This window comes from Anser anser (genome assembly GCF_964211835.1).
Source record: "Anser anser genome assembly, chromosome: 2".
NCBI lineage: Eukaryota > Metazoa > Chordata > Aves > Anseriformes > Anatidae > Anser > Anser anser.
Window position 1 is genome coordinate 75612096 of NC_139721.1, and position 15281 is coordinate 75627376.

Consider the following 15281-nt stretch of genomic DNA (forward strand, 5'->3'; position numbering starts at 1 on the left):
TATGCTCCTACCATTTTCTAAGTCACAGTTTCCACAGTTTCTTGTTACTTTAGACTACGTCTCATTGGTTTTGTTGTTTGTTTGTTTTTTTCCTACCGAGTACAAATTGCTACCAGGCTATTCATCGTCGCCCATAATTAACCAATCCAATTCATTTTAAGCAGAGTTTTTCCAGAGAAAAGCAGGATTTCCCATAGGGGAGATACTGACCTTTGAAAGTATTACCCTACTAGCACACCATTTTTAAATACAGTAAACAAACCCTTCACATACTTTATGCAAATTTTTAGCTACACTGATAAAAGTCTACTATGTTTCAGGATACTTTAGAAGAAGCAGACTTGTTTATGTGAGGATAAAAAATTAAAAGTATATAAGTACATCTTAAGAATTATCTCGGCCTTATGCAAAAATGCTTTTTACACAAAGTTTAGGTGTCACAGCAGATTAAATAAAAATGAAATCTCACCAGTTAGCAACCAGTAACTGGAAGCACAAATTTTTCACACTGAAACATACAAAAGTTTTTTTCCCCTACCAGTTTATATTACTGGATTTTGTACATCAAACTCTCTTACTTTTGTGACCGTTTGCAAATAAAGATGTTAATATGTATACTCTTACAAAACATAACAAAAAAAAAGATCTATGGAACAATAAATTATCTAATTTCTATAAATGACCTTTTTAGACATTTGTCTAGTCTCATGTTCTTAACATCTATAAATCTTTAAAAGGAAATTCTGAATTGAGACACTACTTTTGTTGGAGGCAACCTACGACAACAAAACTAAACTTTATGAATTAAAAAACAACACATTCCTTAAGAAGGACAACACATTCTGTAAGAAGAAATATACCTGCTTTATCTTCTACTGCAAGCGTTTATAGACAAAATAAAACTTATTCCAGAAAAGCTGAAAACACAATTTAGGAAGAATTATGAGTATATTTAACAAGTACACTAACAGAGCTGAATCAGATCAAAACTGTTAAACCATGTATACATATTTTTCTAAGTGAAAACTCCACCTTTTCCACCATCTTAATATGCTTTGCTGCAGAACAATGTCATGTTTCATAACAAAACTTACAAATTCCAGATTGGTTTAGCTGTTCAGGACTTTGCATTTGTGACAGTCATCTAGCCAGGTTTCAATATAAACTCAAGTTTATTGTCTCTAAAGGTAAAAAATATCGTCAGCAAATGCTAGTTTTACAGTCTTCACAATATTTCAGAACTGATGAAACAATAAATCTAATCAAACTTTCAGAACAACAACAGCTGGGCTGATATTTAAGTGAATTTTTTTAAAAACACATTTCTATTGCTGTCAGTTATATTTAGGATAAATAAATATGGCCCTGCATTTCAAGCTATGAAGTTACAATGCCTGTTGTGCAGCTGTTTGCACAAGACCGTTCACTGGCAAAAGCCAGGCATTCTGGCACCAGTGTTTCAATATTCAATTCAGCAGATTAGCAAAGCCAGAGGCTGTCAAAAAGGATGAGTGGGAGGGTGGGAGTGTAAAGTATATAGAAGATGACATCTATGTTTAGGAGGTAGGTAGTTTAATTATCTATGAAGTTATTGATCTGGAGTTAAGAAGCAGTTGAGCAAGTGTTTTAGGGAATGCCTTGAGCAGCCAGCTCATAATTAAAAGAATGCTCATGCCCTTAAAGGAAACTGGAAAGCAAAAAATACTTTGACACACTTTAAGAAGAATCAAAAGAGAAACTTGAAATATTCGCATCTGAGTGTGCCACATCTATAGTTGATTTTTTTTTTCCAAACAGAAAATTTCACATAACTTCAAATTCACTTTCTTTAGAAATAGTTTCGTACTTTTCCTGTTAAATTTCCTCAACACAAGTAACGTTGAAAGATGGTCTTATTTATACAGATAAGTATGGAGCACACTACAAGCTTCTGGTCGAATACTTACTCATGAGCGGGCACACAACTATTCCATGCACCAGGAAAAGAATAAATGCTTATATTCACTGAAGCAAAATACCAGTCTAGACTCCAAAGCATCACCAGCCGGAAACCTAAAAGTTTAACCCTATTCTTTAAAACAAGTTCATTCTTTTAATCTTTGCCTCAGTCTCAATCTCATTTGTAGCTTCACCACTTCTGTTGCTGGATATAGTGAGATTATCCCAAACTCCTGTCAATATCGCTCTTCTGGTCTCTTTATATAAACATGTACGATTAACAAACAGTAGAGAAATCAATTCAGTTTGTATTATAAATCAAATACTGCCATTCCTCATTCCCTAAATACCCATAAATTAAGCTGCAAATGGCTTCAAATTTACAAGGTAGATGTAAGACATGGGATAAACAGAGTTCCTTATCTACAGCATGCTACTTACGGCCAAAGTTTCAGGCACACAGCAAAAGGCTGCGCACCTACACCCTGCAAACAGAAGGTAGGACCTGTTTACACAAGGAAACGCCCAGACAATTCTGTGGCTACAGTTATTGTGGAACTTTCTCAAAAATAGATCTGTAAAAATATTCCTCTCTCCTTTCTGTATGCTGCTGCAAACAATTTGCCATTGGAAACCCCTAATCAGCTTGGTTAGGGCAGTATTTCCCTGAATTTTCCTTTCAGAGCTTATCTGTGCTGCAGATACCAGTATAGCTCTACTCAGCACAGGTATCAATAGCAGCACAGGCATGAACCTGATCACGTACAAATCTAAAGTAGGGGTGAAGCTCAAGTCCCCAGTGTTTCCAACCTGAAATAGATATATGAAAACTAGCCTGGGAACATCTGTGTGCATGTCAGTCACACTTCCCAGCTACAGAGCAGTCCTACACGAGGACGTAGTACCCATGGAATTAGTATTTGGCACCTCAACATGACTTGGACTTTAAAATAAATTAAAACAACAACAACAACAGCCTGTTACTGAGAACCATCTTTACAACTATTTTGATTTTATTAATGTGTGCTTATCCACTGGTGCTCAAATATTATGATTAGAGACGACATAAAAACTAAACAGATTAGACAGAATAATTTATACATAAAGAAGCTGTGCCGAGGGTCCTGAGACATCAGTAACACAACCGAAGCCAAATCTGATTACTCAGTTCTTCTCTAAACATTTCAACGTCTTTTTTTTTCATCTGTTTTCACTAACATGTTTCATGACAATCATGAGATCCACCTTTTCTAATTTTTTTTTGCCCTATAAAGTCAAGCAGAACGGACAAGGTACTACTTTGAATGTAATAGAATATAATTTTCATTTGGGGACAATTTGCACATATATGGGGTGTTAAAATGCCTTCTCTGTGAACCACATACGAAAAAGAAAGGAGTAAAACCTCAAAGTCTTTCTGCTTCAAGGACATACTTCTAGATAAACTAGATTGGTCTTGTTAACTAGACGTATCCAATAAAGTATTTCTTTATTCCTCTCGCCAACAAAATATTACTTCAATAAATTATTATACTGTCACATTCCCAGTCCCCATGCTTCTTATTTCTGGAAGTATTTTACTATTCGAAATAGTTTTCCCCTTAAAGGCTACAAAATGAGACTACTTTTATGTTAAGGGGCAATTTTTGACAGATGGGATTATTATGAGCCATCAAGAAAAACACGCATATAAAAGGATTTGTGGATGTGAAAAATCCTTTTCCCCTTTAAAAAAAAAAAAAAAAGCTTTAATCACCTCATTTTGTTTTTCCTTTATAAAATAAATAAATGTATATTCCTATTAGAAAATGTCTGAATAATGTCCTCTTTTCAACTAGCCTGTTGCACAGTGAGCACTTAAGGTTTTCCTTTTATCTTTGTATGATAAGAATAAGCAAATATTTAGGTAAGTATGAAGAAAAATGATTGCATTGGTTGTATTCTGGGAAAAGAAGAACAATATTGGTTCTTGATTTATAAAGAGAGTGAAATGACTGAGTAGTTAGCATGGTATTTTATAGCCAAAACTTCTCCCAAATCAGGTTTTAGCAGTTAATTTAGGTGTCTTATTTTGGATATACATGAATATAATAAGTACTATACACACTAGCACTGAAGTGCATGATGCAACAGAAAGTTCGGTTTCACTTCAAGTTGGAGAAAAAACCTTATCTATGTAACTCAGGAATGCACAGTTATTTGAACTGAACTTTTATTTTCCCATTAGAAAACTGTTTTCTTTAAAACTAGCTAGATGAGCAATTCCTGGATGTCATAAAAGAAGCTAAAATCTGCTTTGCTCCTGTCTCTGTGTATATATCAGTCACACGAAGCTTTCACAGGGCCACACAAGTCCCTCACTCAGCGCCAAGCTCCATGCCCCCATCATGGCACGAAATTACACTGAACAGACCCCTCCATAAAACAGCAGATGTGAATGTTTTATGCAGCACAAAACAGAAACCGATTATAGAAACAAAGCAATAAGCATTTCAGTCAAGGAAAAAGCAACTAGGAAGTGGCTATGGTCAGGTCCATCCCTTGCACCTCCTTACCCTCCACCCCTGAAGTCATTGGCCAGTCTGATACAGCTGGAGGACGTGGCCAGCCCGCCCAGTAGCAAGCAAAAGTGGGGATGAGAGCTGGGGGTTAAGCACTGTGACACCTCTTGTTATTCTTCCAGACAGAGTCACACCTAGACAGCCTTCAAGGACACAAACTGCAACGTTCACAACTCATTCATCTCCCACACCCAGAGAACTCAACAGAAAGTTTTACGAGAAAAGCAGCTGGACTGTCAAGGACAATTTGCTTCTACCGTAAACACTATTTTAAGGTCATAATTACTACTTGCAGATCATAACTACTACCTACATGTTGTTATTTTCATTGTCCATTTCAAAAACAAAACAAAAAAGGCTCGTCAGTTTAGGACCAGCTTTACTTAGAATCCCAGTGACATTACAGAAGGCAAGAACTAGCAACAGTACATTTTGGCAAGGCTCTCCTCCTAAGCCTATGCATGGGGCTGAAAAGCACTTCAAAGAATGGAAGTGAAAATTGCTTGATTCATCAAAACAGATATTTCTGTTTTATTTTTACACCTAAGTTAAAAAGTTTGTTTTTAGAACAGTTTTATCAGTGATAAAAAAGATACTGATTTTCACCTTAATGAATCACACTTGTCACACAGCTGCCAAATATAAAAATCTTTCAGAAATACTTTTTACATCCTCAGAAGTATAATAAGCTCACACAGAGTGAGAATTCCTCAGTATATCTCACCTATAGGCACCTTGTATTTTTATATGTATATATATAATAACAACTGGCAACAAAAATACCAGACTGTCAGCATGAGAAGCTTTGTTAAACCTCTGCTCAGTGAACATACAGACAACTGCTTTCTATACAATATCCTCCCTCTGTGCCTAAATTCTTGCTAAAAGAAATCAGCTACTGCCATGCAATACAGATAGCAAAGCATAAATGGGCATAATACAATGTACCATGAGCAAAATTATTACAGGTCACCTCTATATTAAGAGTGCCTTACCAGTATAGCAACTTCATGCCTTCTGCTTAAGATGAAGCTGCACTATCAAAGTTATCACAGGACCATTGAATGGTTGAGGTTGGAAGGAACCTCTGGAGGTCATTTGATCCAACCCACCTGCTCAAGCATGATGGTCCACCTATAGCAGGCTGCCTGAGAACATGTCCAAGCAGCTTTCGAAGACCTGGAAGGAAGGAAGGAAACTCCACAACCTCTCCAGGAAGTTATAACTGCGTTAAACTGTATCAATACTGCAAAACTATGACCAGCACTACAGAAAGCCAAATAGGTTGGGTTCCACTGTAACGGTCTAAAGGCCCTTCCTTGAAAAAAATCTATTGGTATCCAACCACACCTTTCCATCTTTCAGCACAACTATATAAGTCACAGGCTTTGTAGCAGAGACAGAGGTCTTGCAGGTAGATAAAGCTGATGTGTCTGCACCTGTCCCATCACATGCAACACATCCCATGAAACACACTAAAGTTGGTCAGCATGATCCAATGGGCATTGTGCTTTCCATACATTATATACCAACACCAATGGATACCCAGGCACCAACCCTGACCTGCCCAAACACTCAAAGACCAGGAGTGGAAGCAACTCACATCATTCTATGCATCCGCAAAAAACTGGCAGCTGTTATGTTACTTTGGTCTACAACAGGTGGGAAGGGTCCCCCAAAACTCATCTGTGATCAGAATCATGTAATCATTGGACTATCCTGAGCCAGGATATTAGCCTAGTGTGCCCCTCTCCTCATTCTGAGTACTTAGATGTGTTCTCAGAGGATAATGGAGGCAACCTGACAATCCAAACAATTACACAAGTGGCATCTGACATACCATTGTCCTTTCCACCTCAGGCAGGATGGTGTGGGAGATCATTGCAATGAAAAAGTAGCACCTGGTTATTTTTCATCTGCGGGGGTAGCAAATGTCTTTTTGGTGAACAGTAATTGTAGACAAGTAGCTGTGTAGATCTACTTCTGTAGTACCTGCTGGCATATATTCAGTTCACCCTTATTTCATGCAATATGTATTGTATTGTGTGGAGTCACAAGGGCACATGAAGGTTTCATGAAGAAACTGGTAAGATAACTTGAGCAGTAAAGCTTGAAAGGAAATAAGTCAGAAAAGAAGGATGATGTCTTAAAAATAATAGGAATTAAACAGAATGATTAACACAAGAAAGGACAACATTTTGCAACACATCTTTGTGGGGAGAAAACAAACAAAAACAAAAAAACTATTCAGAAAGTTACACTCTACCTCTTTGGAAACACAAAAGAATGACTAAATTGAACTATTAAAAATGTGTTATTGGTGAGAAGTTACAAGCACCACGGAGCTGGTGCAAGAACGTGACAGACCAAGGATACTTGTCACAAACTGAGAACAACTTCTCACCAATAGCTTCTGTTGGGCTGCTATTCTAAGCATCAGTGGAAGTGGTAGAGAAGATTGCTATATTTAGAATAAGAAATGGATCTTAAAGGATACTAGCACATCACAACAAGGATTAGATATACGGCTTCGATGACTTTTTCCATTCTCAGACTTATAGAAAAAACTAAGAGGAAATGGAAATCAAAGGGGCTTACATTTCCTATGCTTTTATCAAAGTTTTTCTCTCATAGCAAGGTTTTATTAAACAGGGTGTTTTTTTTATTATTGGGGTGGTTTTCTTTGAATTTTTTGACAGACATTGAAAGAATTAAATAGGCATGAAACGGTTCTTGGTAAATATACATATACGTATATTTAATATATATTTTATTATTTGGTTGTTGGGTATTTCTTCTTCCTTTGTGAAGCTAACTTGGGGATGAAGGGAAAGGAGAAGGCTTCAAGTTAGTCATACTTACTCCTGAGCAATAACATGCAATTTTTCTTAAAAGAATTTTAATTCAAGTTGATTTAGCAATGAGTTAAAGAAATGTCTATGTATTTTCAAAGGCTTTAACAAAGACACCACTCTTCTCCAGAGAAAGGCTAAGAGGCTGCAAGAGAAGTAGCTGAGAAGCATGCTTAGTACCTCCTTATCACTGCATCTCCAAAATTAGTATCTGCTCTTAGAGAAACCTCAAGAACTCTAGCTTCCTTCAAGTGCCCTGCCATCCCACACAAGACAGACAATGCCTGCACAGAACATTTAAGAGAAGGCAGGGCAAAGGTGTCACCAGCAGCATAAGAAGTCAGCATACAGAACATGTAGGTGTGTGCATGCTGTCTCTAGATACAAGAAGAACCATGCCTGTGGAAACAGGATTTCCCTAGGGTTACCCAAACATAGGAGCAACTTTACCTGGCCACACTTGGATCCCCTACTGAGCTCACAGGCATGGACACAAAAGCATTTGTTACCTCCCTCAGTCCTTACGTCAGAGCCCAAACACAGCACTGAATATTTCAAATTCTGAAGGCCAGACTGGAGCTTAATAATCCTGCAGTAACAATAACATTATGGTACATAATGATTTTACTGGTCTATTCTTCACTTACTGATTTATGAGGCAAAGGTGACCTGTTCAGCCCTCTGGAAAAACAAAAACTTCATAGGAAGCATTTTGTTGTTGTTGTTTTTGTTTGCTGTTTTTTTTTCAGTTTTGTTTTTTTTTTTTTTTAAAAGGCAGAGGCTTCATCTGCAGATAAATAAATAACAGGATAGGGAAAATATATGGGTTGTGATGCTCCATTAGCAGACATCACATCTGTTACTCATATTTTAATATCTTCACTGTCACCCTGAAGCATACCATGTGCAATTAAGAGGAAATTGCAGTGCAATTTTTTAAATAACTTATTGTCAACAGGCATACAGCACTAAACCAAATACAAATCACCAAATCAATTCAGCACCAGTTTGGAAAGTTTTGATTAATCCTCAATTCATTGCTCTGCTATTATAATGTGTTATTAAATGCACCCACCACTTTAAGACTCCCTCATTTCATTTGTAATTATAGTAAATATTGATTGCATGGGTGGCCTGGAGACAGCTCCAAAATGTGCAAGCAGAGTCCCTGGAGACAGAGTTTAGCGACAGGACTCTCTTCTTATGATTGCCATTCAGACAAACTCAGCATAGATATAAAAAGTCACAATACTAATATACTGGTTAAAATGCATACCTGCTTGGATTTTGCTCAGTTAAGCACATCTATTTGTTACAGTACACGTTTCTAAAAGTCTTAATCAATTTTATCTTTAAATATTGTTGCGGAAACTTTTCTAAAGCTGTTCTGGGGATGGTTTAAAAACAAAACCACAGTCTCAAAGCCCACCTGATATCACTGGCCTCCATTAGCTTTTTTCCTCACTAGCTGTTTAACAAAACCAACACATACAGACAGCAGAGGCCATAGCCAGTTCAGTAAAAACTTAGCACTTCTAAACAGAGCATCTGACTGCACCTTTCTTCCAACATCTGCTCCTTCTGATGAAAGGAGGCCAATTCAATAGTCCTCCCTCTCTTTCATATCGCACCCCTTCAGCTAAGCAGAATCCCAAGCTCTCCCTCTGAGACCTACTATGCACCCTGTTCCCAAAAGGCACAGACACTCAAAGCTTCCTCACTTTCTTCTTGCTAGGTTAAGGGGATGTCCAACAGAGCTTCCTCACGTACAGGCTTGTGTCTCTAGGCCATCAACTCCTGCTAGGGCTTCAGCTAGATAAACATGCTGTCCAGCAAGTTTCCCTCCACCATAACCAAGCAGATACACTGCAGATTTGATCACACTCTTTCATACACTTCAATAAAGAATTTTAAAAGCTTAATTTTAATTCAAACACATAGGTAGAACAGTCCTGTGAAGCATAATCGGCTTTGTTATAAAATTATCTTGTGTAAACACGCTGTGTACACCTCCTGGCTAGCCATTTAGAGGGATGCTGGTCTAGCTACAGGCTACAGCTTGGTTTCATTTAAAAGGCACCACCAACACCTGGCAGAGGATTCAGTCACACCTCGAACCCAGTTCCATTAGAAGGTTTTGCAGAGTACAAATGTCACATGAGTGCATGCCAAACCAATATATTTAAAAAATGGACCTAAAACCAGACAGCAAAAAGGTCAACATGGAACACAAACGAATTCATCCACAAGTAGCACCTCATTACATGAAAGTGCCATCAGTACCACTGGCGATTTTATTGCCATCAGAACATCATCATCATTTTCCACTAACATTCTTACCTAGCTGTATGCACTCTGTTAGAAGACACTAAGGCAACATCAAACAAGTTGATTAAATAGTACCGATAAATATTCCCAGGCACTGGAAATTTCATTATCCGTAATGTTTGTTAGAATGACCCCCAGCACAGTTTTCAGAGCTGACTATCATTCATCCCAACACTTCCTGCGCATGCTCCAGGAGCCAGCAGTAACTGGGAAATACCACATGCAGACAGCCTGCATACCACCCCCCTTTCTGAAGACTGGAAAGTTTAACGCTAACAGTGCAGGATGCACTGTGTCATTTGGCTTCAGTGTCAGACAGCTGTCCTGAATTTACACGTAGAGATGCGAACTGAAAGATTGATATTTTGTACAAACCTCCATTAAAAATAAAGCAGAAGCCTACACTTTACTTAAAAATAGAGAAGAAAACCTCAGTGGAATTTTACATTGACCAGTCTGTTTCAAGATTTGATATATTTTTTTGATATACTAAAGCACCTTTTGCAGCACTGCAACGTGTCCTCCCTCTTGCATGATATAATAAAATGGCTAGAATTTGAACAAGGAGGTTGGACAATAATCAAATCAAATTTTTGCTGTCCATCTCTCTTTACACTGCAAAGATTTTACCTGTGAACAAAATTTCTTTTGCTCTTCCTCCATGTGTACTAGATTCAGAATGAAACAGAATCATGTGCATACATCACATGTTAATAAAACTATGGCCAGGTGGGGTGTGTGTGTGTACACACAACAGCTAACATGAGTTTCCATAATGCACCTACAGATCAAACTTGGCTGTACTGCAAGTTTATAGGATACAGTACATGCAGATAGAAAAATCTAATTAGATTTTTTGGAATTTTTCTCTCGTTTAAGTACCTGAATAAAGCAGCCAAATCTCCAGAAGTGCTCAGTAATAAGTGGATTACAATTTTTTGTGGACACTGCTGGATACTGAGAACTTTCAGACAAGGCAAAGTAGAGTCAGTGTGTCATCACTTTTGCCATCTGGTGCAACAGCAATTGGCTCAACAGTGAATAATAATTATTACAACAGAAGTCAAAACTATAATGCTGCTATAAACACTGGCTAACACAGCTTCCTCTTAGAATGCTATCAATATTTGGCACAGGACACAATCACCTTAGCATCCAGTTCAGGTTGCAGAAATTTGCTTTAGCTGAACAACCAAAATGATCTTGGGATCTTGGTGAAATAAGCAGAATCCCTGAGGCATTGCAGTGCAATCAGAAAAAAGATTTTTGTGAACTTTTTTTTTCTTTATCATTCATTATTTACCACATCATCCTTATAAAATTCTAAAGGAATATAGAAAGCATGCCAGAGTTTCTTATTTCAACTCCGTTTCTGTTCTTTTTCATCATTTTCTTTATTCCCCCTCTACCACACATGCTCCTCTTTATCCTCTCCCCTCTTTATTCCTCCCTCCGTCCCTCTCCCCATGCCCACCTCCCCTCTCACCTATGCTCTGCTGAGTCCATGAGATGGTACTGCCTGCTTCCAAGGCTGTCTGACACCTCACACACTAAGATCCTGTTTTCACCCACTTGGATTGCAGCCTCTCATGGCTACCGCAGAATGAATACTTTGCAAAAGCTTCAGCTGAAGATTTCAGTCGCTGCCTGGACCAAGGTTATGGAAAACACAAGGTCTTGCTCACAGTAAACTATTCTGAAGATTATTCTCTGAGTTACTCCATGGCTTTCAGTGACAGGGAATGGAGGGGATACCAGCAGTCTTCCTTTTGCTGAATTCCACCTAGGTTTGCTGCATGGTCAACCAAGGCAGCCAAGCTAAACAAAGAGCTTATTGCTGCTGGCATGGTGGGACCCACTCCCCCTTCACCCTCACTTTTTCTGTCCCTCAGAGTCAACTGTGATGCTTCACAAGCAAACCAGCTCAAACAATGACCAAAAAAAAAAAAAAAACACAGGGGTCTCCTGGAAAGAGTCCAGCGGAGGGCAACAAAGACGGTACGGGGCCTGGACTTGGAGCACCTTCCCTATGAGGAAAGGCTGAGAGACCTGGAGAAGACTGAGAGGGGATCTTATCAATGTTTACAAATATCTTAAGGGTGAGAAACAGAAGGATTTGGCCAACCTCTTTTCAGTGGTTTGTAGGGACAGGACAAGGGGTAATGGCCACAAGATGGAGCACAGGAAGTTCCGCACCAACATGAGGAAGAACTTCTTCACGGTGAGGGTGACGGAGCACTGAACAGGCTGCCCAGGGAGGTTGTGGAGTCTCCTTCTCTGGAGATATTCAAGGCCTGTCTGGATGCCTACCTGAGCAGCCTGCTCTAGGGAAGCTACTTTGGCAGGGGGGTTGGACCCGATGATCTCTGGAGGTCCCTTCCAACCCATACAATTCTGTGAAAACCACAGTTAGACCAAAGATTGCCCTTCGCAGCAAGCACACAGATAATCCCAGGGCATCTTGTCAGTCTGTACCTTGAGTCAGGCTGTAGAAGGAGAAGTGAAATCCATTTCCACAAAATCACAAGAGGCCACCTAGAGCCGAACATCTGCAACACTGTCTGACTTCAGTATGTTGGATACTGACACAATTATTATCACAGTTCTGCCATTTTGGTTTCCTTCCATTCTGGAGCACAGACCAGAGATCTCTTTCTTCCAGGTAAGTCAAAGTGTTAAAGGGTTAAACCTCAGCACCTAAGATTGAATGTTGACTGAGACTTATTAAACTACCATGCAGCTCTTTAGTAAACACAGAAAAATTGCTGCCACTTACAGTGCTTTCTGCATGGAGTATTATGAATAACTTTTAAATGGAAATGAGAAAACAGAAAACCTATTAACATTCTTCACAGAGACTTTCCATTCTTTGTTAGTCACATATTTTGACACCTTGCATTGAACAAGTAACATTTGCGCTCCCTTCCCTTAAGATGCTTATCTTTTTTTTATGTACCCTGTTACACAGCGATATTAATAGCAAGCATGTCACCTCAGCTCTTTAGTGCTTAAGAGGGGAAAAAGAAAAAATGCTTGGCCTGCACCTGCCGTTAAGTTACACAAGTCACTTGTGTGGCAATCTCCAGTCCTGGCCACAACCCAGCCCTTGGGCTAACGACTGATTTGCTCATCATTTGTTAGTGAAGACAAAAATGTCCAGAGTGATCTTGAGTGCTATCTATTATACTAATTTTTTTCCTCATTTCAGTACATTTTCATTTCACAGTGCAGCGAAACCCTCCCCCCACCCCCAAACTCCAGCTACTTTGGGAGATCTACTCTTTGCCAGGTATACAGCCCAGCCCTGGGAACAAACACAGGCTGTCCAAATTCAGTGAGGCCTTTTGCTCTTGCGGACCAGCCCTTCCAACTCCCTGAAGCTCAGCTGGTTCATCTATCAACAAGTGAAAGGGTGTGAGCTTACTACTGCTCCAGAAAGCAATAAGTAGTATAACCATTAAATGCCACATTTTATTTCTGAAAGTTTCCAGATCCTTTTAGCTGAGTTATCCCACATAATAAACACAGTATGCTTGGAAAAGAGCAGCCTATTCCATTTCAGCTGAGATCTATGCTTTCTCCACTTACCTCTCTCTTCAGGCTGAAGTCAGATGCTATTGGAAAAACAGCCATATTATAAATCACACTCTTCAACACCTGCAATTGCCCAGACTGGTTACACATGTCCATTGGAGATGACTAACTGGAGGAAGCGAGTCCCTAGATCCAGCTGTGCTGGGGAGGACACTAAGAGAGGACTGAAAGAGAGCCAGACTTGTACTAGCAGTGACTCCCCCAAGACACCCAAGGCAAAAAGTAAGCTGTTCAGTGAGAAAGGGAGAGGGTTAGGGAGGGAAATGGTTCAGTTAGGACTATCTTCTGAAAAAAAAAAGAGGTATGACCAGAGAACTACCCACGCCTGCAAAATGGCAGTCATTTGACCTGAAATCCAAATTCTTTGGGCTGGTTGAAGAGACTGTCATAGCCACATAAGGCTCAGGAGGGAAAACAGAGGGGAAAAAAAACCAACAGGATTTTCTGGTCTGTTAGGCCTGGAATAAAAGGAACATATTTGCTGGTCTTTACAGGTGACAAACGAAAATACAGCCTGTGACCAGTATAGCAAAACCCATATAAATGCCGCATTGGAAACCAACATTTCCAAACACCTCTTTTCCTCTCCTTAGCACAGACCCCTGAAATTCTGGCCACGTTTTGATCTATCCCAAAGCTGGTTCACTCCGCAGTGAATCATTTCCCTAGCATGTCCTCTAACAACTCAAGCAAAGGTGGTCTGCATTATAGGTCAAATCACCAACAATGACCCAAATCATACACTTTTCACACAAACACGATGCCTTTCTTTTAGTGGATATGTCAAGCCTGCTGGACTTAAATAATAATAATAATACTCTTTTCATAAAGGTAGGATTCATATTTTTTTTGCACAAAGAGGTGGAGATATGGGGAAAAAGAATAGAGAGTTTCATGACTACAGGAGTCATCTGTGACATTGGAAAATAGGCCTTTATTGTAAACTTCTCCTTTTATCCTAAATCTTGTAATAAGCCTAAATATGTTACTTAGAGAAACCACGACTAGAAATCATAAGGGTTTCAAAACCAAGATAATAAAGGGATGCCAATGGGCAAACAGAGTCAGAAAACCCTGACTGAAAACAAAGTAATCAAGAAATTTATTTTTTTTTAAACCTTATCTAGTTTTGTTTTTTTTTTTTTTTAATTATTCATGACAGTGAACAACATGACCTGGCACCAGGAAAACATTCCTCTGGCACGGAATATATTTTCGTGTTCATTCTGCAGATACTTCAGAAACCCTCCTTAAAAAGTCTCTAGAGTTATGTGCAATTTTCCATCCTATTAAGTTAGTTTACTTTCAGTATTCTTTAAAATGGTCCTTGATTACCTATTCTTCTTTCGTATGTATCTACTAAGTGAAAGATTATAATCATCAACTGCATACAGTTTCTATGATTATTTCACACAATTTTTCTGTTGTATTTCTATTAGTTTTTGCTCATTGTGGTGCTTAAAATATTATACAAAATACCAAAAGTAATAAAATTATAAAACAGTATGAACTAAGGAAATTTCTAAATTTAGAGGGTTCTTATAAAGCTCGGAAAGCAGACTAGAGATTGCAGAAAAGTAACATACATGTTTTAAACAGTAATTCAGACTGATTTGGGTTGAAATCTAATGCTGACAACATGGTTTGGAAAAGCAAATACAAATCTGAAATGCCACAGATGGAACAAATCCAGGTCCGTGACGGCACACCCCATTCCGATCCGGCATCAAAACTGGCAGAGCTGCCTGCGCACACATGCACTCAGAAGACAGATGGAAAGGAGCATCCCTCCTGTCACTGCCATCTCCCAATCAGAATGGGAAGCTGGCCCTGGATTTATTAAGGCAGTGGATGGAGAAAAATAACAGAGCCCTGTATCAACTGTACACTAAAATATCAGGTGAGAAATAATAGGAAACACAGTCCTCTGAACTGGGGAAGAGCACATATTTCCAGCCTGCAAGTGACAGGCAAAACACACTCCCCTGCTTCTCCTTCTATTCCCCAT

At 38.9% G+C, this 15281-nt stretch overlaps 1 protein-coding gene across 16 annotated transcripts in view; it reads right to left on the minus strand.

The window, feature by feature from the left end:
• Nucleotides 1-15281, minus strand: part of SEMA5A (semaphorin 5A) — a 412186-nt gene that overhangs the window by 288957 nt on the left and 107948 nt on the right. The window lies entirely within an intron of this gene.